This window comes from Balaenoptera borealis (genome assembly GCF_965194805.1).
Source record: "Balaenoptera borealis genome assembly, chromosome: X".
Taxonomy (NCBI): Eukaryota; Metazoa; Chordata; class Mammalia; order Artiodactyla; family Balaenopteridae; genus Balaenoptera; species Balaenoptera borealis.
In genome coordinates, this window is record NC_138881.1 from 61,969,806 (window position 1) to 61,996,924 (window position 27,119).

The 27,119-nt window shown below is 41.7% G+C and overlaps 1 protein-coding gene and 1 long non-coding RNA gene across 2 annotated transcripts in view; one reads left to right on the forward strand and one right to left on the reverse strand.

The window, feature by feature from the left end:
• Positions 1–27,119, forward strand: part of CHIC1 (cysteine rich hydrophobic domain 1) — a 436,141-nt gene that overhangs the window by 101,876 nt on the left and 307,146 nt on the right. The gene's annotated exons all lie outside the window — the stretch shown is intronic.
• Positions 5,480–24,279, reverse strand: LOC309620789. The gene is made up of 3 exons (XR_014239619.1): positions 9,307–24,279; positions 7,763–7,850; positions 5,480–5,568 (listed from the first exon to the last, which is right to left on the reverse strand). It is a non-coding gene; the product is annotated as an uncharacterized lncRNA (long non-coding RNA).

Below are 27,119 nucleotides of genomic sequence, written 5' to 3' on the forward strand. Positions count from 1 at the left end.
ATATATATTCTCAATCATTAAAATTATCTTTCCTCAGGGTAAGAGGAAAAAAATCAAGGAAAGGATTAAACCTCCTAAATATTCCCAACTTCTCTCACCTTTATGCCTAGAGGTAGGTATTAAACCCAGGGGCAGGATTGGTACAGTTTACCACATTATTAGGCCACTACTATGAGCAGGGAGTTCAGGCTGCCTCCTTGGGGCCTCACTCTTTCCCAGGCCCAATCCTCCTTTTTCATAACTATCAGTAGGAACCCCAAACCTCAGGAATCCTGCTCACCCAAGCTCAAAGAAGTAATATGTTGCTGGCTGGTGCTTCTCAGCAAGCTGGCAGATCTGTGTATTTCTTGTCTAGTTCTTCTCATTGGCCTGGAGCATCTCTTCACATTTTCTCTAGATAGCCTGGCACTTTTTTTCCACTCAGTAGCCTGATGCTTTCCTTCTCTCATCAGCCTAGAGCTTCCGAGGAAAGAGGGGACTGAAATATAATGTCACCTATGTGTTCCTCTCAAGTGGAGAGGAGGTGAAGAGAAATGGAACTTTGCAAAACACCAAAAACTTAATAAATGGCTTAAAACTGTGATAAAAACTGGCTTAAGACTGGCCCAGGCATAATATTACTGATCTAAAGGTATGTTTCTTTAAAGTAGCAGCAACATCAAAAAGGACATCTCAAAAGAAGTGGGTTTAAACGAAGATATGAGAACAGGAAAGGGAGAACTGAAAATGTCCAAGCGTAGGGAGGAGAACAATAGAAAAGAGCTGCGGTTTAGGGTTCTCATCTTGGAATTTCCTTTGGTCTTGGGGCTTCTATCCTTCCTGGATTCTGGGTCATGGGCCTCCAGCTTCCCACCTAATTTAGTCTGGAGATATCTGTCTCTCTTGGGCCTTCTGTCTGTAGAGACAGGCTTGAGTCCTGGGTCTTTATGTGTGCTTGGGCCCTTCCATTTTTGGGTCATAGGTCTTCAAGCCAAGGCTTTTCATCCCATCCTGGGTCTTTGGCCTTCTGTCTCACCGAGACTTGAGTCTTCCGTCCAACTCCAGTCTAGACCCTTGGGCCTTTTATTGGTCTTGGATCATCTCACGGGCAGCCTGGCATAAGGAACAGCTCTTCAATGCTTATATTTTGATAGCTGACACTCTGCACCTATTAGGAAGGGGTTAGGAGGCCCCTTTGTTACAAACACACACACACACAAAAGCATGCACACACACATGCACAAAAAATATGCAAGGAGAGAGGACTGCATGAAATCGAAGTGGGGGAGACATAGACTCAAGAAGAGACTGAAATACTCAAAGGTAAGTAGAAAGGCAAAAGCAGAGAAGAAATAAGAGAACACAGAGATGAATGCTGACATGGAAAATCACAAAGAACAAAGAGACACTGGGGCACACAAAGCAGGAAAAGAAGAGAAAATGGCCCAAGAGAGGCAGAAAGAATATGTAGAAAACAGCAATGCAAGATAAAGAGTAGAAACAGCAGAAGGGTGGCCAGTATCAGAAAAGGTGAAATGTCAAGCCAACAAGGGGAGGGGGTGACAAACAGTTCACAAAGAGAAAAAGAAGAGAGGTAGGCATAGCAAGAAATGAGCAAAAGGCACACAGCATGTGACTCAAGAGACACAAAGAGAAGAGCAGTGAAAGAAGAGCCAGATCTAGGAGAGCAAGGAGAATCAGTAACAAAATGAGAAAAACTAGAGAGAGACATCTAAGACAAGACACAGACCACTCTTGGGTACAAAAAAGAAAATGAGACAAAGATATACAGAGAAGAAACTAGTAAGAGAATCATGGAAATGGGTAAGACACACTTTAGTTAGAGAAGAAAGACCAAAGACATTCAAGGAAGAAATAGATAAGCAAACAAATACACACTTATGAGTTTAAAAGATAAGCAAAGGCAGACATTCAGTGGAAGAGGCTAAGAAATAGAAGAGACAAAATACAGTGAGGAGCATGGTAGGCACAAGAAGCATCACAAAGAGAAGACAACAAAAGAAAACAAAAAAGTTCATTAATAATTGCAATAATCTATTATTAGTGCCAATACTATTTATATTACCACTAACATTAATAATTATAATAACAGTATAATAACAACAATCACCACCAACACAAATACTCTTCTACTTAAACTTTTAACTTAGGAATTTCTTTACATAGGACCAAACCACACCAACTCTGTGCCACTAGATGGTATTAGTGGTCACTTGTATTGTGTCAAATGAACTTATGAAACTTCTTAGGTTACCTTTAACCTACCATGTGCTAGGCACTGTACTAAGCTCTTTATATACATGATTTCATTTAACCTTCACAAACAGACAAGTTTAATCAGAATCTAAATTGCCAAAGGCTGTTCACCTAATGAGTGGCAGAGGATTTAAACACAATATGTGCCTCTTAACATTCTGTTACAACTGTTTCCTAGGATTTCCAGGAGAGCCAAACGAGGTGCCACAGATGAGTGAATATTATAATAAAGGGCCCTTAGAGAGCACCTAGTTAACCCTCTCATTTTATATCTTCACCTTTCCCCATCCCTTATAAAACTGACTTGATTTTCACACCCTTCACAATTATAATGGCAGCTTCAGGGACTGGGTTTTCCTTAACACTAAACCTTAACCATAGATTCTCTCACAAGAAGAGGTGAGAAAGGCCCACTCTTTCAGCAAAAAACAAAAACTTTTTTGGTTTAAGTTTCTATATGTTTAGGCCTCTAAGGGTGGCAAAAGATTTATGCAGTGAAGATAAAGAACAGACAAGGTAAAACTAAATTACCCTGTGACACAACTGGTAGACAGACTATATCATCTTTGAGTTGCTTCAGGGAAACCAATTAATAAATAGATTACTGGTCATCCTCTCATCTCACATTCAGCTCCCCTTCCACATTAGATCACCATACCCCATCCCACACAAACCTCCAACAAACAGCTATTAGCTCTAAAGTGATCCTCACAGGATTACGCCACCACCAACTTACTTCATTCTGCTATTCTAAAATTCTAGAGTGCCAGGCATGTTGATCTTCCTTTGGTGTGTTCAAATGTCTTGCTCTTTGCACTGCTTCTGGGAAAGATAATGATTGGACAGATATGAAGGGAACAATCAGGAGCTACAAAAAATGAGAAGGAAACCATGTAAATGCCATAAAGAAGTATTAACTGAGTACTGTGCTAGAGTTATGGGAAGATTCAAATTAATGAGCTATAGAAACTGTCTCTACGGAGCTTAGAAAAGTATAAAGTTGAAGCTTTTATGTCTTTAGAGATAAAACTAACACAACTGCCTCATTCAACAGAATAGGAAACTATGGCATAAATGGGAAAATGTCTTGCCTAATAACACTTGGTGAGCCACTGGAAACAACACCATCAATCACAGCCTTATTCCTTTAGTTGGATAGTAATCTGTACAAAGCCTGTACAATCAGGACTTACTACACTGAACAGTTACCTCTATCTCCCAACCTACATCCCCCTAACCACCCTCTCTCATCACTGACCTAGAATACGCAGGGTGCTAGTTCTTTAGATCCAGCCTGACGATAGATAACTTTGTGCCACTTCTAGTCACATTCCCACTCATAGTTGTGAAGCTTCTGTCAATTAGCAGGCACAGCATAAAAAGACACAACTCTGTTTTATCTTCTCAAACAGCTTGTTTTTTGTTTTGTCCAACAGCTATCCCAAGGCATCTTCAAGTATGTAAATGATTGGTAAAGTTCTCCAACAGGGCCTCAAGGGAGACTTTGGAGACCAGAGGGTCCAGAATGATGATCTGCCCATGATCAATGTCAAAGATGTGGCAGTTGTTGTCCATGTTCTCCTAAAAGAAAGAAAATTTAGCTGAAAGCCTCTACCACATACTAAAGTCCCACCCTAAATACCCTAACTCATACAGCCTGCTATTCTCTTCACATCATCATTTTCACCCATATCACACCCAGTTGCTTCCCAGGTTAATTAGGAAGCAGTTTTTACCAAAGCAGACATAGTTGACAATGATGAAAATAATCTAAATGGAAAGCTAAGTGCAATGTATACTGAAAAAAAAGAAATTAAAGACTATTTATTATGCTTTTAGGGACAGCTTACCCACCTCTGGATGTGTGGTGGTTGTCTTGAGATTTCATCTTCCTAACTGGGCCCAGGAAAGAATCTTGGTAGAACCTCCTGGCCTAGGATTGTTGCTCAGTGATAGTGAGCTTTTCCCTTGGAGGATCCTCATGCCCCATCTCCACCTAGGGATCGTCAAAGGGAATGGGTCATTAACACTGTAAAGCAACAAGCCTATTCTTCTGAGGAAGATCTGGAGAAGAGATAAAAAGAAAAATAAATTACTTAAATGCAGTACACTGGGAAAGTCTGTCCCAATGAGTAACTAGGGGTTAAATTAAACTATGTCTACCATTTTCTTCAGATGGATTGAGTACTGGAGATTTAGAACTATGTAGAACTCTATTTTCTAGCTACCAGTCTAACAACATGCAAATTCTTCTACTCATTCAAGCTCCATTCCTTGTACTTCCCCTCATCTCCAAGAGCAATTTAGAGCTGAATAATTACCAAAATTCCCATATTGTGTTTTAGTCGCCAGTCTCCACTGATGAACAATCCTCTAGAGAGTGTGGATTTTTAATGTCCTGGTATTCTCATAAAATACAATGGAAGTCAAGAAATTAAGGGGCTGAAAATAATAAAAGGAGAAGCTAAAGCTTTCTCAACCAAGAGAGCCATCAAGACACTTTAGAAAAGCTCCAATGTGGTCTGACTGTATGAGTTCTGTAAGAATTCTTCTTCACATTGCCTCAGGCTTCTTTTATACAGTATTATCTATCTTAAGAACTGAGCAATCTATCTCAACCAAAGTGCCTCTCTCTCATCTAGTTTTGTAGCATTCCCCTCTTTTAATTCGTGTATTAAGTAGTAAGATGCTGGAGCATTGCCAAGGTAAACAGAACTGTTTTCTACTCAGTCTACATGGTACATTTCTTGAACAGCTTATATAAATGAGGCACCACCAAAGTGCCAGGATATTCAGAAAAATCAAGAATGGCTACAGGTGTATAAAACCCCAGTTAATACAACAACTAAGCAAATCTATGCAAAAGGAAAAACAAGGTACAGAAGGCTAGGGGTCCAATAAGTAGCTTACACAGGCCCTTGGGTCTCTGTTATTCTACCCTTATGCCCAAAAAGAAAAAAAAAGAAAAAACTGTGTAGAAATTGATGAAAATTGGTCCATGTTCTGTTTTAAAAAGGAGAAGTGCAGGAAGTTAAAGCCCTTAAACCCAAAGACAGAATTCACACAATAATAAGCTCCTTACACTACCTTTTTCTCCAGGGAGCCGGCAAGCCATCCTCTTAGATTGGTTGGAGCTTATCCAGATTCTCAAAAGGAAAGACCTGTTGAATGTAGAGCTTCTTAAAGCTGCTTGCAGTTCCTCAGGTCTCACACGCTCAGAATGTCCTTGAGAAGAAAGACAGGGCTCAGTATGATACCAAAACTGCTGGTGTCTCCTGTCTCTCCTCTGTAGCCTGTTGTCTCCTTAAGGTCCTGTAATGGCAAGCACTGGCAGTGTCACAGAAGGACTAGGCAAGTATAGAAAAAGAACTAAATGAAAATATGGGTCAAACCAATAGCCACCTTAAGGGCTGACTACATTTGTGGCCTAAAGATGCTGAAAATACTTCAAGATACAAGGTAGCAGAGCAATTTCTACTACTGCCTGGAAGTACAATTGCCTTGACCATTTTTAATAATTGGCTACCTGCCCTTACTATAGGATAGGAGCTCACTGAAACAGGTCTAAGTCAGGTTTGCAATCTTAAAAGCACTTTTTATGTTATGGTATGGTGTGGAAAGCACAAGGTATGGCTTCCAGATCCCTGATCAAGAATTACCATATTATAAGGACTTTTATGTCAATATCAAACAAATCCTAGTCTGTGAAAGATCACTTATTCAACTCAATTCTCTAGATAAGATGTCCAATAAAGCCAAACTGGTATTCTATGATGTTCCCAATATGAGAACAAGCTTCAAAGTCTTTTGGTAACATCCTTCCCCATCCTTACTTAACTTAAGATTAGATACTTCATTGCTAAGTAAAGACTTCTAGTTAAACATGGCAGTTCATACATATTATACATATCTACTCTGGCTCCTTCTTGAAACTCCATTAATGATAGTTAAGTGGACAATCCATATGCAATCAAATTTACCCAGAGAATCTTAAAATTAATGAATCCAAGCTCAAATTCATTTATACACTGCTTAGTTAAGGTACCTAAAGGGAAACAACTATTCCAGTCTCTCCAGGTCTTCTGAGCCACTCTGAAGCATATTTACTGAGTATGGCTACTTTAGCATCAAAGCCCTCTAGTTTTGTTAAATTTAGCATGTCAGCTAAGTTTCATACAAATACTTGCGATCCAACTTGAGTTGGATTTTGAAAGACACCAGTGTTAAGTGCTAATTGTCTGTAGCCAAAAATATGGTAGCGGGAAAATAGTTTTCTTCCAAATGAGTCTTTAAGACTTGAGGCAGAGGAAGGCATTAACTCTGTTTAACCATACACAACTATACTCTTTGCCATCAGAGCTTATAAGGTTTGGGGGAACAGTTAGTTAAGTTCAGATATCAGTTTCCTTCTCTTCAAGCTGGTAAAAAAATTTTCCCAGGATGCTTTCACATATAATATTTTAGCAGCCACCACAGATCAACTTTTAATTCTTTACTTCAAGTCACAAACTCCCATCCAGGTGTACATTTGATGATCAGGGCCCAGCTACCCTGAAAAGAAATTATATCATAGCAGCCCTGGGTCTTAAGATCTTCTATAATTTAGGGAGGTGGTTAGAGAAATGTATAGATAAGCTACAGAAAGATAGTAGAAAAGCTCAAGGGGGATATAGGAAAAGACACAAAACTAGGGTCAGAAAACTCTCTCCAATCCTATATATTAAGGTTCTATAAGGAGGAAAATCAGAAATCACAATAACCATTTAGAGAAATGCCAAAAAATTTTAAGTGCTTCCTTTCTTGATCCTTTGAAAATGATAAAATGTAATTTTCAGGGGTTGAGGTATTTAATTCAAGTCCCTGTCTTAATTCATCAGCAGTCCTTGACACTGAAGTTGAGATGGATGGTGATTTGATCCAAAGTCAGAGCCAGGACCAAAAGCTGTGTTCTTATTCCCGGTTCAGAACTTTTTCATAATTTTGCCAGCATCTCACTCCTTCTGCCCCCAAACCCATGAAAAAGAATAGTGATTCACTCCATCCAAGAAAACAAGTGCTTCATTAAAATGCATTTGTAAAAAGCAAGGAATACTGGAGTAGTGCCTGTAAGCCCTCAGCTTACACAGCTCCTGACCCAACTGATCAAGGTGCTCCCTAGGCACACCTTGCATTTTCCCCTTGCTATCACTTTGCTTAGTAAGAGTGTTTTTCCCCCACTCTTCTTCCTCTATGCCCCACAGAATTTCCCAAACTTTTTACGGTACTCATCAAATTGCCCAACACCATAATGATTTGTTCATTTCTGCATCCTCCATGAGATAGCAAATTCCTGGACAGGAACTATGTCTTTGGTTTTACTATTTATTCCAGTGCCTGGTCCAATAAATATTTGTTGCACAACGATTATCTCAAGTTTGAAGATGCCCACATTCCCAGAGCATCCCTTTCTACAACTGCTAGAGATTTTATTTCAAGCAATGAACTGAAATACAACTCCAAGATTAACCTTTGGCTGCTGTCTAGGGCAGGCTTCAATCCACCTAAAATCGGTCCATCCTTCCTCTTGAGTGGGGGTACCAGCTCAGAATTCATCCCTTTAAAACAAATTCCAATAAATATAGTTGTATATTAGTATTGAACGATAATTTGATTAACAGCAATAACAGATTTCATAAGCATAGACCAGTGTTTCTCAAATTGGGGTGATAAGATCCCTGGGGGTTTATGGATATATTCTCATGGATCCCCAAGTTCTACATAAATTATTTAAAAAATTATATATCTTTGACAAAGATATCTTGAAATTGGAAAACATGTTTATATTGCAAATAACTTTGTCAGTGTTCCTCAAAACACATATTCTTTAGGATCTCAAAAAAAAATTGTTTCTTTAAAAGGTGTTGAATCCTGACAAGTTATTTCAGTTTGAGAAACAATTGCAAAGACCACGTTTCCAAGAAGGCTCAGGACCATCTGTATATTACCTCCAGTCGGTCAGACAAATAATGTCTTTAGGCATTGGCAGGGGGGAAAACAAGCTGTGAGGAAATACGGATATGAATTAAAATGGGCAGTAAGAGAAGCCCAGCTCATTAATATGATTCTTCTTGCTCCTGCTGGGATACATGTATATGCACAAAAAAAATGCTTAAAATTTGATGTTAATATTTTTCAGCTGGATCTTTGTGTTTGTTTAACATCAAAGAGTCTAAGCTTTTTCGCTTACCAAAGTATCTGTTGAAAAAGGCGAGGGGGAAGAACATTATATCAACTTCATCATAAAGTAGACGAGGTCATGGTTTTCTTATAAAACATACTTCTCCATTGCCCTCTTGCCAAACAGGTTCCACAAATATTTCAAACTAAAAAGACATTGCTACTCTCATCTGTTCTTGGGCAGAGATCTAACATATCAGATTTATACCCCCAATCCCTAGAGCTTGAAAAGCATAAGCTTCAAACAATTAACAATCAACAATTTGTCAGCCTTGGCATATAGCCAAACACACTGGCTAGACCTTATCTCTAATCACTTTCCATGCCTCCAAAAGAGGTAAAACCCAAATGACATTAAAATAAACCAATTGTACTACCCAGATGGCTGCAATATTAATCACGTCCTGGACCAAAGACAAAAAGTTAACCCACCTCCTTTAAGTTTATCCTATTAACTTCAAACCCTAGTGTGCTCCCTTTTTAAAGCTCTATAACTTATAATTCACACAAGACAGCACTTGATTATCATATCCTAGCATTATTTCAAGTGTGCTTATATTAGCTCCTTTAACAAGACAACCATCTTGGGGATGAGATTATATAGGACTATATCATTTCTACCCCTCACTTCAGTGTAACTGAGCATAGGGCCAGATACACAATACTAACTCTGTAATTTTGTTTGTTAACTCATATGGTGATATATAAATTGCAGATGAGGTAGAAACATGGAAGGAGACTTATAGGACCCTCTGACTTTTCTATGAGTAGCATCTAAAAGAAAGAAAACAGAACAGGGAAAAGATTACTTAATAACTACAAAATAGTACTTACAGTATTCTAAAGAGCCAGAGACTTCTTACAGCTGTCCAAGGAGCTAGTAGTGCAAACAGCACCCTGAGCTGGGCGAATCTTTTGACATCCTTCTCAGAGAAGAGTATCCTTTCTCAGTGATTACAAAGAACTGCTGTAGTGATAACTAGTTATTTGCTCCAGCAGTTCCATATTAAATACTTCTATGCCACCAAACACCCTGTACACTAGAGCTGGAATATTATTCATTTTTACCAGGCAGCTATCTCACTGTTGAAATTTATATCCGAAAGAATGATTAGATCTTGGCTTATTTTTCTTTTCATATAAAATGGGGAAACTGGTTCCATCATTTCTAAGTCCTCACTTCAATGTGGTGCTTTAGGCTACTTTAAATTAGCAGAATTAAACAGGGGGCATTTTATGTAATAGATTAATCAAATAAATTGATCTATGGTTTTCAAAAGCACCTCAGCATATGTTCTCTCATTTTATCCTTTTACAGCAATCTTCTTGAAATAAGTAGGGGCTGGCTGGAGCTCCAGATGAAAAAGTTTAAGGATTAGGAAGTTTAGGTAGTTTTTCTACAAGTGAAAATTGTTAAAGCCCAAACAAGGAATGGTTTGAAAATGGTGGTAGAGCCCAAAGATACTGGTCTTAAAAGTTCCACTCTAGAACTCCTTTGATCATACTAAAATATCAAAGTCACAGTGGTCTATCCACAGACCCACCACCCTTAGTAAAATGAGAGACACTGGTCATCAGGTACATGGTATAAATAGGTTTTTAGACTTCAAAATTTCAATGACCAGGTTATCAATTCTACCTTGCAATCTTCCTTACAACATAAAAAATTAACAGCAACTTTTTGGTTGTATCTTGGCAGTTGACACTATACAATGGCAATATACAAGAGGAGAGGAGAGATTCTTTGCCAGGCAATCTGCTTTGAAAGGAAGAATGCACAGATAGTGCTAAACTTCCTTCCTGGGGAGACAATTTTCAATTGATACTTATGTATAATGAAAACCCAAAATAAAGGGTAGCAATCCAGTTCCCTTGGGTCCGACTAGCCTTGGGCATTTTGCCTAGTAAAGCAGTAAGAGGGGGGCAGGAATGGTTCCTGTCCCCAGAATGTGAAAATAATTGGAACTGGGATCATTAACAAATGCAGGAAAAGGAGTGAAGGCCCAGCCACCTGGTTCAGGCCTGCTTTTGGTAGTCAATGCTGCACAAATACAATGTCAAAGTGGTAGGGAGATCTGGGGCTGATGGGCTAAAAAATGGGACAATTAATACTGTGTTAATAACACCGAAGGTGTTGTGGGAGGTCAGCACTACTCAGAAGTAATGCAAAGAAGGAAGTGGAAGGGTCCATGTCTAATAGGCTGGACCAAAGAAAGTGCAACCAAGGTATTACAGAAATTCAAAATGGGCAAAACAATGACATCTGAGATTGTTAACGTTTTAAGTCCAAGAGAAAAGCATTTTGCTCAGTCAACATTTCCCAGCAACAATGCAAAAGGGTCAGGGCAGGGCAAGAGCAGGAGGGGCAAGAGAGCACAGTCTTATCTGGATACATGGACACCTGAAATTGTGAGCATTAATATTCCATAAGAAGGGTCCAAGGGCAGGCAAGGGGTCTGGAGAGGGAAGATAATGGCAAGACTATGACTACTTGGAATTTGATACACTGGAGCCAATGCAAAAGGAGTGGGAGTATGGGTCGCTGTTTGATGGACAAGTTCACAGCATACTGCAGTGTTTATACTTTATTATGCCATGGGAAACTGGAGCTGGGAATGCTTGCCTAACAAAGCCAGGGAGGAAAAACCCATTGCTAATTGCCATTGTGCTCATCACAGTCCCAGTAGAAGTTTTGTGTCATTAGCAGCCCCTGCAGTAATGCAAAGGGGGTGCAAGGGGATGCTATCCTACTCTAATAAGAAGGGAGAATAGATAATTGCAAATATTCACATTATCAGTCCAGAAAAGGGGCCTTAGTCAGTACCCCTGATGTATACAGTGAGGGTACAGGGGTCCTATCTAATGATCGTACTTTTGATATGTTATTGGTGCATATTAATTGTCCAAGAGCTGAGGTCATGATAGTTAGCTGAGGGGATATGACATTAGTCTACTGATAAAGACAACAATTTCAATTATGTATATTAACGGTCCACTAGAAGGGACCTTGGGGGAAAACAGTATCCCCTGCAGTATTACAAAGGAGATAAAATAGTCCTAGAAGTAACAGGGTTGTGGAAAACTGCAATTCTGCACATTAACTGTCCAAATAGAAAGGTCTTGGTGGTGGGCACAACCTACTGGAAGGCATAGGAAATGGGGGGAGGAGGGGATCCTTGTCTACTGCCCAAGAACCAAATGCAATTATGCACATTAACAGGCCAAGGAATGGGGATTTAGGGGTCAGCAACCCTGGTAGACTGCAAATGGAGGGCAACAGGATAAGATGAACTAAGTTGCAATTATGTACATTAATGTCAAAGGGACATGGTGTGGTCAATTAAAATCGTATACCTTGTACAAATATAAGGATCTTAGAGTAGCGGGCACTCCCTGCTAAAAGGCAAAGGGAGTGGGGAGATAGGTGTCCCCATCTAGTGTACAGGAACATGCAATTATGCACAATAACAAGCCATAAAAAGAGGCCTTAGTGATCAGTACCCCTGCTGTACTACAAAAGGGGTCTGAGAGGATAGGATCTTATCCATATGGGATGAGCCATGTGCAATTATGCACATTAATGTCCAAGGTGACTGGTTGTGGTCAGTTACAATTGTGCACCTTGACTGTCCAAATTTAACAGTCTTGTGGATGGGGCACTTCCTGCTGGAAGGACAGGGAATGGAGAGGTGTCCTTGTCTAGTGCACAGGAACCCAGACAAATACAATAACAAGACAAGAAATGGGACCTTAGGGGTCAAAATCTTTGTGGTACTTCAAAGGGGTTTGAAGGGGAAGGATCCTAATGTAATTGTCATTACACGTATTTGAGAAAGGGGCCTTAAGTGGACAGTACCCCATGCAGTAAAGCAAAGAGAATGTGAAAAGAGTCAGGGACACAAGTTAACTCAAAGGACCATGGACAATTGTAATTACACATAGTCACAGTCCCAAAACAAGGGCTTTAAGGTAGTAAGTAACCTGTGCTTCAATAAGTGGAGTCCTGATCTAAAAAGCACAGTTGTGGACAACTGAGAATGTGTACAAGACAACTAAGATTGTGCACATTAACTGCAGTAGTGTGTAAGATCTTGAGTAGTAGGCACCTCCTGCTGGAATATAAATAGAATGGGGAGGGTCCTTACCTGGTGTACAGGTACAGGAGCAAATGTAAGTATACACATTAACAGTCCAAGAAAACGAATCTTGGCTAGTCAGAAGCCCCTGCAGTAATGTAAATGGGGCAAGGAAATGGGATTCTAATCTAACATAAGGGAGCATGGGTTACTGAAATTATGCACATTTAAACTCTAGAGGAGAAGCAGCCACAGTTGATCAGGACCCCTGATGCAAAGGAGGTGAAATGGGATGGGATCCTAGTGTAATTTTGCACATTAACTGTCCAAAAGAGAAACTAGTCAGTAGTCTCTCCTATAATACTAAGAACTCAAGATATTAGCTTGTCACGAGGGCACATGCACAATGAGTCCCAAGAGAAGGACTCTGAGTCACTAACATCCCCTGATATAATACAGAAAGGGAGGGATATTAGTTTAAAGAGAGGGGCCTTGAACACTGGAATTTTGCATGTAAATACTCCCAGAAAAAGTAACGGAGGTAATTAATACATCTTCTTATAAAACAAAGAGAGTACAAGGGACTTAAGTGAAAGATATATTTGTGGTCAATTACCATGGTTCACTTTATTCTAGTACAAAGGTCTTGAGTAAAGGGCATCCACCACTGAATAAAAGGGAAATTAGTGAGATCTTTATATACTGCAGAGGAAGAAGGACAAATGCAATTGTGCATTAACAGTGAAAAGAAGGGGCCTTGGTGTTCAGGACCCTATGCTGTAATGCTGACAGGGTGTGAGAGGATGGGATGCACCACAACAGTCCCAAGTACCCTCTGTGGTAATGCAAAGAGAGTAGAAAGGGACTGGAAACTAGACTAACAGAAAGGACTATAGTTGCAGTTAAGCATCTTAAGAGTCCCCAAAACGCTCCCATGTAATGCAAAGGGAGTAGGAGGTAACGGGATCCTAGACCAACAGAAGGGAACACAGGTGCAATTACCATCATGACAGTCCCAAATGCCCTCCCAGGTAATGTAAAGGGAGTCATGGGATCCAAAACTAACAAAAGGGACCACATCTGCATTTAAACACATTCACAGTTCCAAGTACCTTCTGTGGTAATGCAAACAAAGCTGGGGGGCATGGACCCCAGACTAAGAGAAGGGACCACAGCTGCAATTAAACACTTTAATAGTCCCAAGTGCCCTCTGCTGTAATGCAAAGGGAGTAAGAGGGCATGGGAAGTGAGACTAACAGAAGGGACCACAGATGCAATTAAGCACTTCAACAGTCCCAAATACACTCCTAGGTAATGTTAAGGGAGTTAGAGGGCATGGAATCCTAGATTAACAAAACGGATTACAGCTGCATTTAAGCACCTTTCTGTCCCAATACCAACAAGTAATACAAATGAGTAGAAAGGGATGAGATCCTAGAATTACAGAAGGGACCACAGCTAAAAACGAGCACAGTGACAGTCCCAAATATGTTCCCAAGTTACGTGAGGGAATTGGAGTGCTTGAGAAAGTACACTTAATAGATGGGACTACAGCTGTCACTAACCACTTTAAAGGTCTCATATACCTCTGCAGTCATGCAAAAGGAGATAGGTGGGAATGGGATCCTAGGTTAACATAAGGGATTGTACCTGCATTTAATAAGCACATTAACAGTCCCTTGTAGCCTCTGTGGAAACGCAAATCAAGTAGGAGCGGATGGGATCCCAGACTAACAGAATGGACAGGAGTCCAATTAAAGTAGTCCCAAGTGCCCTTTGCAGAAATGCAAGGGAGTTAGGTGGGAATGGGATCCTAGGTTAAAAAAAAAAAGGACTGTACCTGCATTCAAGCACAGTAACAGTCCATTGTACACTGTGGTAATGCAACTCAAGGAGGGAAAGGGAATCTAGACAAACAGAAGGGACAGCAGCTTCAGTGAAGCCCATTAACGGTCCCAAGTACCCTTTGCAGTGATGAAAAGGGAGTTAGGTGGGAACGTACTTCAAGGTACTTCAAGGTTAACATAAGGGACTGTACCTGCATTTAAGCACATTGAAAGTCCCTTGTAGCCTCTGGGATGATGCAAAGGGAGTTACGTGGGAATGGGATCCCACCTTACAAAGGGACTGTAACTGCATTTAAGCACATTAACAGTCCTTTGTACCCTCTTTTATAATGCAAATTGAGTAGGAGGGCATGGGAATCTAGACCGACAGATGAAACTGTATAGGCAGGTAAACACATTAACAGTCCCAAGTACCCTCTGCAGTCATGCAAAGGGAGTTAGGTGGGAATGGGATCATAGGTAACATAAGGGACTGTAGTGCCATTTAAGCACATTAAAAGTCCCTTGTACACTCTGTGGTAATGTAAATCAAGTAGGAGGGAATGGGATTCTAGATTAAGAGAGAAACCGTAGCTGCATTAAAGCTTGTTAACAGTCCCAATTACCATCTGCAGTCATGAAAAGGGAGTTAGGCGGGATTTCGGGGTTAACTCAAGGCACTGTACCTGCATTTAAACACATTAGCAGTCCCTGGTAGCCTCTTTGGTAATGCAAATGGAGGCAGGTGGAAATGGGATCCTTGAACTCTACCTGCACTTAAGCACCATAACAGTCCCTTGTACCCTCCGTGGTAATGTAAATCCTGTAGGAGGGGATGGGATCCTAGACTAAGAAAAGGGACTGTGGCTTCAGTAAAGCCCATTAATAGTCCCAAATACCCTCTGCAGTCATGCAAAGGGAGTTAGGTGGGAACAAGATCCTAGGTTAACATAAGGGACTGTAGCTGCATTTAAGCATTTCAACAGTACTTTGTAGCCTCTGTGGTAATGCAAAGGGAGTTAGGTGGCAATGGGATCCTGGTTATCATAAGGGACTGTAGATCCATTTAAGTACATTAACCATCCCTTCTACCCTCTCTGGTAATGCAAATCAGGAAGGAAGGGAACGGATCCTAGACTAACAGAAAGGACTGTAGCTGCAATCAATCGCATTTAAAGTCCCAAGTATTCTCTGCAGTCATACAAAGGGAGTTAGTTGGGGGTGGGATCCAAGATTACCATAAGGGACTATAATTGCATTTAAGCACGTTAACAGTCCCTTGTACAGTCAGTGGTAATGCAAAGGGGGTTAGTTGGGAATGGGATCCTAGGTGAAAAAATAAAGGGGACTATACCTGCATTTAAGCACATTAACAGTCCCTTGTATCCTCTGTGGTAATGTAAATCTGTAGGAGGGGATGGGAATCTAGACTAAGAGAAGGGACTGTAGTTGTGATTAAGCCCATTAACAGTCCCAAGTACCCTCTGCAGTCATGCAAAAGGAGTTAGTTGGAGATGGGACCCTAGGTTAACATAAGGGACTGTAGCTGTATTTAAGCCCATTAACAGTCCCTTGTACAGTCTGTGGTAATACAAGTTGTGTAGGAGTGGATGGGAATCTAGACTAACAGAAGGGACTGTAGCTGTAATAAAGCCCATTAACAGTCCCAAGTACCCTCTGCAGTCATGAAAAGGGAGTTAGGTAGGAATGGGTTCCTAGGTAAAAAAAAAAAAAGGGACTGTAGCTGCATTTAAGCACATTAACAGTCCATTATACCCCCTTTGGTAATGCAAATCGAGGACAGCCTGGGAATCTAGGCTAATAGAAGGGAGGGCAGTGCAATTAAGCCCATTAACAAGTCCCATGTAGGCTCTGCATTAATGAAAAGGGAGTTAGGTGGGAATGGGATCCTAGGTTAACATAAGGGACTGTAGTTGCATTTAAGCACATTAATAGTTATACAGTTTGTGGTAATGCAAACCGTGTAAGAGAGGATGGGAATGTACATTAACAGAAGGGAATGCAGCTGCAGTAAGCTCCGTTAACAGTCCCAAGTACCCTCTGCAGTCAGGAAAGGGAGTTAGGTGGAAATGGAATCTTAGGTTACATAAGGGACTGTAGCTCCATTTAAGCACATAAACAATCCATTGTACTCCCTTTGGTAATGCAGATTGAGTAGGAGGGCATGGGAATCTGGACTAACAGAAGGGGCTGTAGCTCTAATTGAGCCCATTAACAGTCCCAAGTACCCTCTGCAGTCATGAAAAGAGAGTGAGGTGGGAAAGGAATCCTAGGTTAAAAGAGGGGGGGGGGAGGGATTTTACTTGCATTTAAAAACACATTAACAGTCCCTGGTGTCCTCTTTGGTAATCTAAAGGGAATTAGGAGGTAATTAGCTCTAATGGGATCCTAGGCTAAGATAAGGGACAGTAGTAAATTAAGCCCATTAGCAAGTTCTATGTAGGCTCTGCAGTAATGAAGAGGGAGATAGTTGGGGATGGGATCCTAGGTTAATATAAGTGACTGTAGCTGCTTTTAAGCACACTAACAGTCCCTTGTACCCTCTGTGGTAATGCAAAGGGAGTTAGGTAAGAATAGGATCCTACCTAAAAAAAGCAACTGTTTCTACATTTAAGCATATTAACAGTCCCTTGTATCCTCTTTGGTAACCTAAAAGGAATTAGGTAGGGATGGGATCCTAGACTAACGGAAGGGACAGTAGTGCAACTAAGGCCATTAACAAGTCCTATGTAGGCTCTGCAGTAATGGACGGCAGATAATTAGGGATGGGATTCTAGGTTAAGACAGGGGACTGTAGCTGCATTTAAGCCCATTAAAAGTCCCAAGTTCCTTCTGCAGTCATTAAAAGGGAGTTAGGTGGGAATAGGGTCCTAGATAAACATAAGGGACTGTAGCTGCTTTTAAGCACAGTAACAATCCCTTGTAACCTCTGTGGTAGTGCAAGGGAGTTAGGTGGGAATGGGATCATAGGTAAACATAAGAGACTGTAGATGCATTTAAGCACAGTAACAGTCTCTCGTATACTCTGAGGTAATGCAAACTGAGTAGGAGGGATGGGATTCTAGACGAACAGAAAGGACAGCAGTGCAATTAAGCCCATTAACAAGTCCATGTGGGCTCTGCAGTAATGAAAAGGGAGTTAGGTGGCAATGGGATCCTAGATTAACATAAAGGACTGTAGCTCTATATAAGTACATTAGCAGTACCTGTACTCTCTGTGTTAATGCAAATGGAGTAGGATGGAACAGATTCTAGACTAACAGAAGGGACTGTACCTGCAACAAAGGCCATTAAAAGTCCCAAGTACTCTCTGCAATCACGAAAAGGGAGTTAGGTGGGGATGGGATACTAGGTAATTGCATTTAAGCACATTAACGTTCCCTTGTATCCCCTTTGGTAATGCAAATGGAGTAGGAGGGCATGGGAATCTCAAATAACAGAAAGGATTATGGCTCTAATTGAGCCCATTAACTCCCCCAAGTACCCTCTGCAGTCATTCAAAGAGCGTTAAATGGAAATGGTATCATAGGTAAACATGAGAGACTGTAGATGCATTTAAGGATGTTAACAGTCTCTACACTCTGGGGTAAGGCAAATCAAGTAAGAGGGATGGGCTCCTAGACTAATAGGAGGGACAGCAGTGAAATTAAGCCCATTAACAAGTCCCATATAGGCTCTGCATTAATGAAAAGGGAGTTAGGTAGGAAAGGGATCCTAGGTTAACATAAGGGACTACAGCTTCATTTAAGCACATTAACAGTCCCAGTTACCCTATGTGGTAATGCAAATCCAGTAAGAAGGAAACTGATTCTAGATTAACAGAAGGGACTGTAGCTGCAGTAAAGCCCATTAACAGTCCCAAGTACCCTCTGCAGTCATTAAAAGGGAGTCAGGCGGGAATAGGGTCCTAGATAAACATAAGGGACTGTAGCTGCTTTTAAGCACAGTAACAGTCCCTTGTACCCTCTGTGGTAGTGCAAGGGAGTTAGGTGGGAATGGGATCATAGGTAAACATAAGAGACTGTAGATGCATTTAAGCACAGTAACAGTCTCTTGTACACTCTGGGATAATGCAAATTGAGTAGGTGGGATGGACTCCTAGATTAACAGAAGGGACAGCAGTGCCATTAAGCCCATTAACAAGTCCATGTGGGCTCTGCAGTAATGAAAAGGGAGTTAGGTGGCAATGGGATCCTAGATTAACATAAAGGACTGTAGTTCTATTTAAGCACATTAGCAGTCCTTTGTACCTTCTGTGTTAATGTAAATCGTGTAGGAGTGAATGGGAATCTAGACTAACAGAAGGGACTGTAGCTGCAATAAAGCCCATTAACAGTCCCAAGTACCCTCTGCAGTCATTCAAAGAGCTTTAAATGGGAATGGGATCATAGGTAAACATGAGAGACTGTAGATGCATTTAAGGATGTTAACAGTCTCTACACTCTGGGGTAATGCAAATCAAGTAAGAGGGATGGGCTCCTAGACTAATAGGAGGGACAGCAGTGAAATTAAGCCCATTAACAAGTCCCATATAGGCTCTGCATTAATGAAAAGGGAGTTAGGTGGGAATGGGATCCTAGGTTAACATAAGGGACTACAGCTCCATTTAAGCACATTAACAGTCCCAGTTACCCTATGTGGTAATGCAAATCCAGTAAGAAGGAAACTGATTCTAGATTAACAGAAGGGACTGTAGCTGCAGTAAAGCCCATTAACAGTCCCAAGTACCCTCTGCAGTCATTAAAAGGGAGTCAGGCGGGAATAGGGTCCTAGATAAACATAAGGGACTGTAGCTGCTTTTAAGCACAGTAACAGTCCCTTGTACCCTCTGTGGTAGTGCAAGGGAGTTAGGTGGGAATGGGATCATAGGTAAACATAAGAGACTATAGATGCATTTAAGCACAGTAGCAGTCTCTTGTACACTCTGGGATAATGCAAATTGAGTAGGTGGGATGGACTCCTAGATTAACAGAAGGGACAGCAGTGCCATTAAGCCCATTAAGAAGTCCATGTGGGCTCTGCAGTAATGAAAAGGGAGTTAGGTGGCAATGGGATCCTAGATTAACATAAAGGACTGTAGCTCTATTTAAGCACATTAGCAGTCCTTTGTACCTTCTGTGTTAATGTAAATCGTGTAGGAGTGAATGGGAATCTAGACTAACAGAAGGGACTGTAGCTGCAATAAAGCCCATTAACAGTCCCAAGTACCCTCTGCAGTCATTCAAAGAGCGTTAAATGGAAATGGGATCATAGGTAAACATGAGAGACTGTAGATGCATTTAAGGATGTTAACAGTCTCTACACTCTGGGGTAAGGCAAATCAAGTAAGAGGGATGGGCTCCTAGACTAATAAGAGGGACAGCAGTGCAATCAAGCCCATTAACAAGTCCCATATAGGCTCTGCATTAATGAAAAGGGAGTTAGGTGGGAAAGGGATCCTAGGTTAACATAAGGGACTACAGCTTCATTTAAGCACATTAACAGTCCCAGTTACCCTATGTGGTAATGCAAATCCAGTAAGAAGGAAACTGATTCTAGATTAACAGAAGGGACTGTAGCTGCAGTAAAGCCCATTAACAGTCCCAAGTACCCTCTGCAGTCATTAAAAGGGAGTCAGGCGGGAATAGGGTCCTAGATAAACATAAGGGACTGTAGCTGCTTTTAAGCACAGTAACAGTCCCTTGTACCCTCTGTGGTAGTGCAAGGGAGTTAGGTGGGAATGGGATCATAGGTAAACATAAGAGACTATAGATGCATTTAAGCACAGTAGCAGTCTCTTGTACACTCTGGGATAATGCAAATTGAGTAGGTGGGATGGACTCCTAGATTAACAGAAGGGACAGCAGTGCCATTAAGCCCATTAAGAAGTCCATGTGGGCTCTGCAGTAATGAAAAGGGAGTTAGGTGGCAATGGGATCCTAGATTAACATAAAGGACTGTAGCTCTATTTAAGCACATTAGCAGTCCTTTGTACCTTCTGTGTTAATGTAAATCGTGTAGGAGTGAATGGGAATCTAGACTAACAGAAGGGACTGTAGCTGCAATAAAGCCCATTAACAGTCCCAAGTACCCTCTGCAGTCATTCAAAGAGCTTTAAATGGGAATGGGATCATAGGTAAACATGAGAGACTGTAGATGCATTTAAGGATGTTAACAGTCTCTACACTCTGGGGTAAGGCAAATCAAGTAAGAGGGATGGGCTCCTAGACTAATAGGAGGGACAGCAGTGAAATTAAGCCCATTAACAAGTCCCATATAGGCTCTGCATTAATGAAAAGGGAGTTAGGTGGGAATGGGATCCTAGGTTAACATAAGGGACTACAGCTTCATTTAAGCACATTAACAGTCCCAGTTACCCTATGTGGTAATGCAAATCCAGTAAGAAGGAAACTGATTCTAGATTAACAGAAGGGACTGTAGCTGCAGTAAAGCCCATTAACAGTCCCAAGTACCCTCTGTAGTCATGAAAAGAGAGTGAGGTGGGAATGGAATCCTAGGTTAAAAAAGGGGGTGGGATTGTACGTGCATTTAAAAGCACATTAACAGTCCCTTGTGTCCTCTTTGGTAATCTAAAGGGAATTAGGAGGGGATGGGATCCTAGGCTAAGATAAGGGACAGTAGCACAATTAAGCCCATTAGCAAGTTCTATGTAGGCTCTGCAGTAATGAAAAGGGAGATAGTTGGGGATGGGATCCTAGGTTAACATAAGGGACTGCAGCTGCATTTAAGCACATTAACAGTCCCTGTACCCTCTGTGGTAATGCAAATCCAATAAGAAGGAAACTGATTCTAGATTAACAGAAGGGACTGTATCTGCAATAAAGCCCATTAACAGTCCATTGTCCCCCTTTCGGTAATGCAAATAGAGTAGGAGGGCATGGGACTCTACTAACAGAAGGGACTGTAGCTCTAATTGAGCCTATTAACAGTCCCAAGTACCCTCTGCAGTCATGCAAAGGGAGTTAGACAGGAATGGGATCATAGGTAAACATAAGAGACTATAGATGCATTTAAGCACAGTAACAGTCTCTCATACATTCTGCGGTAACGCAAATTGAGTAGGAGGGGTGGGATTCCAGACTAACAGAAGAGACAGCAGTACAATTAAGCCCATTAACAAGTCCATGTAGGCTCTGCATTAATGCAAAGGGAGTTGGGGGGGATGGGTTCCTAGGTTAACATAAGGGACTATATAGCTCCACTTAAGCACATTAACAGTCCCTTGTGCCCTTTGTGGTAATGCAAATCGAGTAGGAAGGAAATGGATTCTAGAGTGACGAACGGAACTGTAGCTGCAATAAAGCTCATTAACAGTTCCAAGTACCCTCCGCAGTCCCCTCCTCACTCAAAGGGAGTTAGGTGGGGATGGGTTCCTAGGTTAACGTAAGGGACTATAGCTGTATAAGTCCATTATCAGTCCCTTGTACTGCCTGTAGTAATGCAAATCATCTAGGAGGGGAATAGGTGCTAGACTAACAGAGAGGTCTGTAGCTGCAATCAAGCCCATTAACTGCCCGAGGTATCCTCAGCTGTAATGCAAAGGCAGTTAGTTGGGGATGGGATTCTAATTTAAAGAAAGGAGTCATTGGGACCGCAATTTTGCACATGAACAGTGTCAGGAAATGGTCTTAGATAATTAGCACCTTTCAGAAGTAAAGATGATGCAGGGTTCCTGATACAAAAGGCTCAGGTGTAATCAATTAGGTTCGTGCACATTAAATGTCCTAGTGCAGAGTTCTCAAGTAGTAAGGGTCCTCTGCTGGAATACAAAGAGGGTGGGTGTGACTAATTCACAGGACATTGACAAATGCAACTATGGACATTATCAATTCAAGAGAAGGTTCCTTGAGAGTTTGACCCATATAGCATGCAAATGGGATACAGTGGCCCATTAAAATGGACAGGACTCTGGACAACTGCAACTGTGCAAATTAACTGTCCAAAAGCTGAGTTCTTGAATAATCTGCACGACCTAGCAGTATTCCACCGAGTGTGGGATTTCATTTTTTATTGCATGGGACCATAGATATATGCAATTATGCACATCAATTGTTTAATAAGAGAAGGGACTTTGGGTAATCAGAACTCCTCAGAAGAAATGGCACAGAGGTAAGGGATATCCTAGACTAATGAGTGGGACCATGGGAAATGAGGATTCTACATATTAATGCAAAGTGACAGGTAGTCCGAACTGCCTAGGAGCAATGAAGAGCATGGGTGGGTCTTACCTGTTAGGCAGGACCATGACTAACAGTGATTGTATCCATTAATATTTCAAAGTAAAGGACTTTGAGGATGAGCACTTCTGCTGTAGTGCAAAAAAGTTGCAAAGGACTTGTGTAATGAACAATTGGGATTCTTCTCATTAATAATTCAAGGAAGATGGTCTCAGGTAGTCAGCACGGCCTAATAGCAATGCGAATGGGATGGAGGGTCATTGATTAATGGGGAAGACAATGTACAGTTTGGTACTTTAATTGTTCAAGAACAGCAGGACTCCCGAAAAGCAGGGCAAAATTGGTAGGATGCCTTTGTTTAATGGACAAGACTATGACAATTGGGACTGAGCACATTAACTGTGGAACAAAAAATCTGGGTTTTCTGTGCCCCCTGCTGAATGCAAAAGGGTTTTTGACTGGGATCTAATCCAATGGGCAGGATTATGAACAATTAGAATTTCACTCAGTGCAAAGAGTTTAGGTGGTCAGCACAGTATATATGCACTGTCCAGAAAACTGGGATTGTGACTACTGCAGCAATGACAGAGGAATGGTTTCTCCTTCCTTAAGGACAGGGGATTGAGAAGATTATGAGTAACTAGACTTATGAAAGCTCTCAATTAATTAACATTACCTAACATTAATGCAAAGGGTGTTTGGATTCTTTGTTCTAACATGGGACAATGGACAAAAGGGATTCTGTACATTAATTGAAAATGGTGACTCGGGTAGTCAGCATTCAAGATCAGCAATGCTAGAGGCAGACAGGGTATCCCAGTCTACTGGGTGAGCAATGGACAACTTATTTTTAGCACTGAATCAATGCAAATTTCACGGGCTTTAGGGAGAAACAGGACTGAGGCTGGGCTGGGGCTGGGGCTGGGGCTGGGGCTGGGGCAGGGGCTGGGGCAGGGGTAGGGCCAGGGGCCGGGGCAGGGCCAGGGGCCGGGGCCGGGGCTGGGGCCGGGGCCGGGGCTGGGGCTGGGGCTGGGGCCGGGACTGGGACCAGAGCTGGGGCCGGGGCTGGGGCTAGGGCCGGGGCTGGGGCCAGAAAGGGGGTTGCTGGGAACAGGGCTGGGGTGGAGCTAGAGGCTGTGGAGGCAAGAAACCACAGAAACTTGAAATTATGAGCAATAATACTCCAATATAATAAGTTCGAATAGAAGAAGCAAGTCCACAGCAATTCAAGTTTCCTGCAGATAGGTGGGTCATTAGTCAATTAGTGCAGCATTAAGGGTGGGAACAAAGCAAGGCCTGGACCGGAGTGGACCTTCAAATATTCCTTTTTACATTCAGTCATAACGTTAAATTTTTAATTAACTACTTCTGTGCTATAAGACTCTTCAAAAATCCAAAGGGAAGTAGTTTATTAAGTCAACCCCAAAGTAAAAAATAGTAAAAAATTTAAAATGGCTTATTATTTTACTTTGAATATCTAAAGACAAAAAAAGTTTAAGCAATTTGTAGAAAAAGAAACTGAAAACTTTAAGGAATTTTAAAGGAACCCAAACATGAAAACCAATTAAATGTAACTGAAATGAAGTCTACAAATAAAGCCCCTAAATACATTTCCATAGTAGTCCCTTAAGGCTTAAATCAAACACTAGCAAACCACATAATCAAACTATGTATGACTGACATCCAAGAAACAAATAGAAATCAAAATCCGACCCCAGCATTAGCCACGGGGTAGGTGTTCCTCTTGAGGAAGGCAGGGATTCCTCTTCTGCCACCTGTTGGCCAACGATCATCTGCGATCCATTCTGGTCCTTGCCACGACTCACCGCCATTTTCACACTTGGCAGGCATGGAGCACTGCCCCTGGCCAAAGTGCAGAAGAGCAGAGGCGGGGTTGGCGGGGGCGGGTAGTACACTAGCCTTAGGCCACGGCACCAATGCAGAGGAATGGCGTGAGGTTCAGCCCGCACAACCTAATATCCAGCACTGCAAGTGGCAATGCTGGAGGGGAGGGAGCAAGTGAAAGGGGAGGGAGGTGGAAAGGCCAAATGTCCTTGGAAAGACCTTGGTACCACCCACTGGGAGTAGTACAAACGTGGCCCGTCCTGACTGGCTGAATAGAGACGGTAGCAAGGTGCTATGCTAACTCGGTCTAATTCCATCCTCCACTAACTGGCTGCGACCAATTCCACCATCCTTTCTGATTGGGTGGGTCATGCGGCAATCCAACACTGCCAATCCCTCCTTTCACTTTTTCGCGGCAAAGCCCGCCATCTTTAACAATGCGGCAGGCCCTCCTGGTGCAAAGCCCGCCAAGAATGTAACGGTCGCTCACCCCTGCCATGACGTCCACGTGACAAACTGCCATGATATCCACATGACAAGGTCAGCCATATTGTCCCTGCAGCAAAACCTGTCAGGAAATGCACACGGCAAAGACAAAGGCCCGCCATGTTTTAGACTGCGGCAAGTACTTAAGCCGCCATCTTTTACTATGTAACAGAATATTTCCACCGCCATGCTGCACACTAGAACAAAGACACCCATGATGTGGCTTCCCGCCACTGGAACACTGCGGCAAAATGGATCCGCCATTTTGAACACTCTAACAAAGCAGAGAGCCATGCTAAGCAATGCTGCAAAGTCAAAATCGCCATTTTGAACCCTGCGCCTAGGTCCTCTCCCTCTCATTTTCGATTAGCCTTTTGTAATATGACACAGGATGATCCTGTTTTTCCACCTCATGATACCACAATTCATGCAAAGCTCTTAACATGACCCAAATCAGCTCATTCAAAACACTTAACTCATACAATGCATATCATTTCCTCTGCCTGTCCCACTATTCATCTTACCTTCCTAGTTTATACTTAGCACAAACAACTAGCCCTCAGCCAAGCTGGGCGGCAATTCTAAAGTGGCCGCCATCTTTCCTCCCCAGCCTAACCAACCCCCTAGCCTAACTGCAAAGTCATCTCCCAGCCAAAGCCGTAGGTCCACTCACACAACACCAAACGATTAGCAGCAACATTTTGTAGACATTCCAGATAGTACAACGAACCACAAAACCCAACACTTTTCCATCCATAAAAAGCCCCGATGGGCGATGAAAAAAAAAAAATCTAAGCAGGTATCCGCGGCCCCGATGGGCAAGGAAAAAAAAAAAAATTAGAGCAGGTATCCGAGGCCCCGATGGGCAAGGAAAAAAAAAAAAAAAAATCAAAGCAGGTATCCAAGGCCCCGATGGGCGAAAAAAAAAAAAAAAAAAAAAAAGGCAGGTATCCATTGCCCCGTTGGGCCAGAGTGTTGGGGAGAGAGGGGGTACACAGCAGGTATCCGAGGCCCCGATGGGCTAAGGGAAAAAAAAATTAAAAGCAGGTATCCGCGGCCCCGATGGGCAAAAAAATAACAATATTAAAACCAGGTATCCACAGCCCCGATGGGCAAAATATAGAAAAGGGGGAGAAAAAGAAAACTAAACCACAAAAAACCAGAGGAGTCAACCAAAAATCATTCCAAAGAAAAATTCCTTTAAAATGGAAAACTGCCTAAAAATATCCCAAATATCTGTAAAATAGCGAGGTGTCAAGAAAATACTAGGAGAAATTTCAGATTTTTAAAAATATTTTATGAATTTTTGGTGAATTTTTTAAAAGAAATACGCCATAAGGCATGGTTGGGGGCTGGAAAATGTTCCAGAAAGAACCACACGGGCAAAGAGATCCAATATGAGCAAGCTTCTACCCCGGGAAAAGAAGAAATATGGCGGTCGCAGCAAAGTGCAGCGCTTTAAGAAGTGAGAGGGAGGGGACTGAGGGCGGAGGGAGTAGAAGAGGAGTGGCCTAGAAGATTGAAAGCCAGACATATTTGTAGTTTAGCCAGCTCAAAAATTTACCCAGTAACAAGAAAAAGAGAGATTTCAAAAAAAACAGCAACATACTAAAAAGAACATTAGCCTGGAGGTAGGCTTCATTTCTAGTCTAGGAGCCACGACTTCAAAGGGTTTTCAATGGGTTCGCATCTGTAAAATAGGGACGTTGAGTAAATCAAATTAGATAACTGATGTTAAAATTCTCCACAAACAGTATAGCAAATGAAAAGGTTTTAGTTTAATTTGGTTTTGAAATAGGAGGAAAGGGGAAGTAGAGCTTTGATATGTTAATAAAGTATCCAAATGCCTCATTTAGCCAGAATGTATAACTGCCCCACCAAACGTTTGAACCAAAGAAGCTAGGAAGGGGCAATACATTAAGGTTAGAACCCTCTTCACGGGACTTTCCCTTCCGTTATCTAATGTGATAGTGAAGGTTTACTCGAAAAAGAGACCTATAAAGGTTACACGATGTGCTCAAAGTCACACACCATGATTCTGAGTCAGTGTATTTTCTACTCCAGCACTCTGCCTGTGTGGCCCCTGATAATAGAAGACTGGAAGTGCTTCTAAGTGAACAAGAGAGAGGAAGGAAAAGACATTTCACAGAATGCTGATTTAGCCTCTAAATAAGCTATATTATTTGTAATTTTTAAACTGTGAAACCTTAATCTTT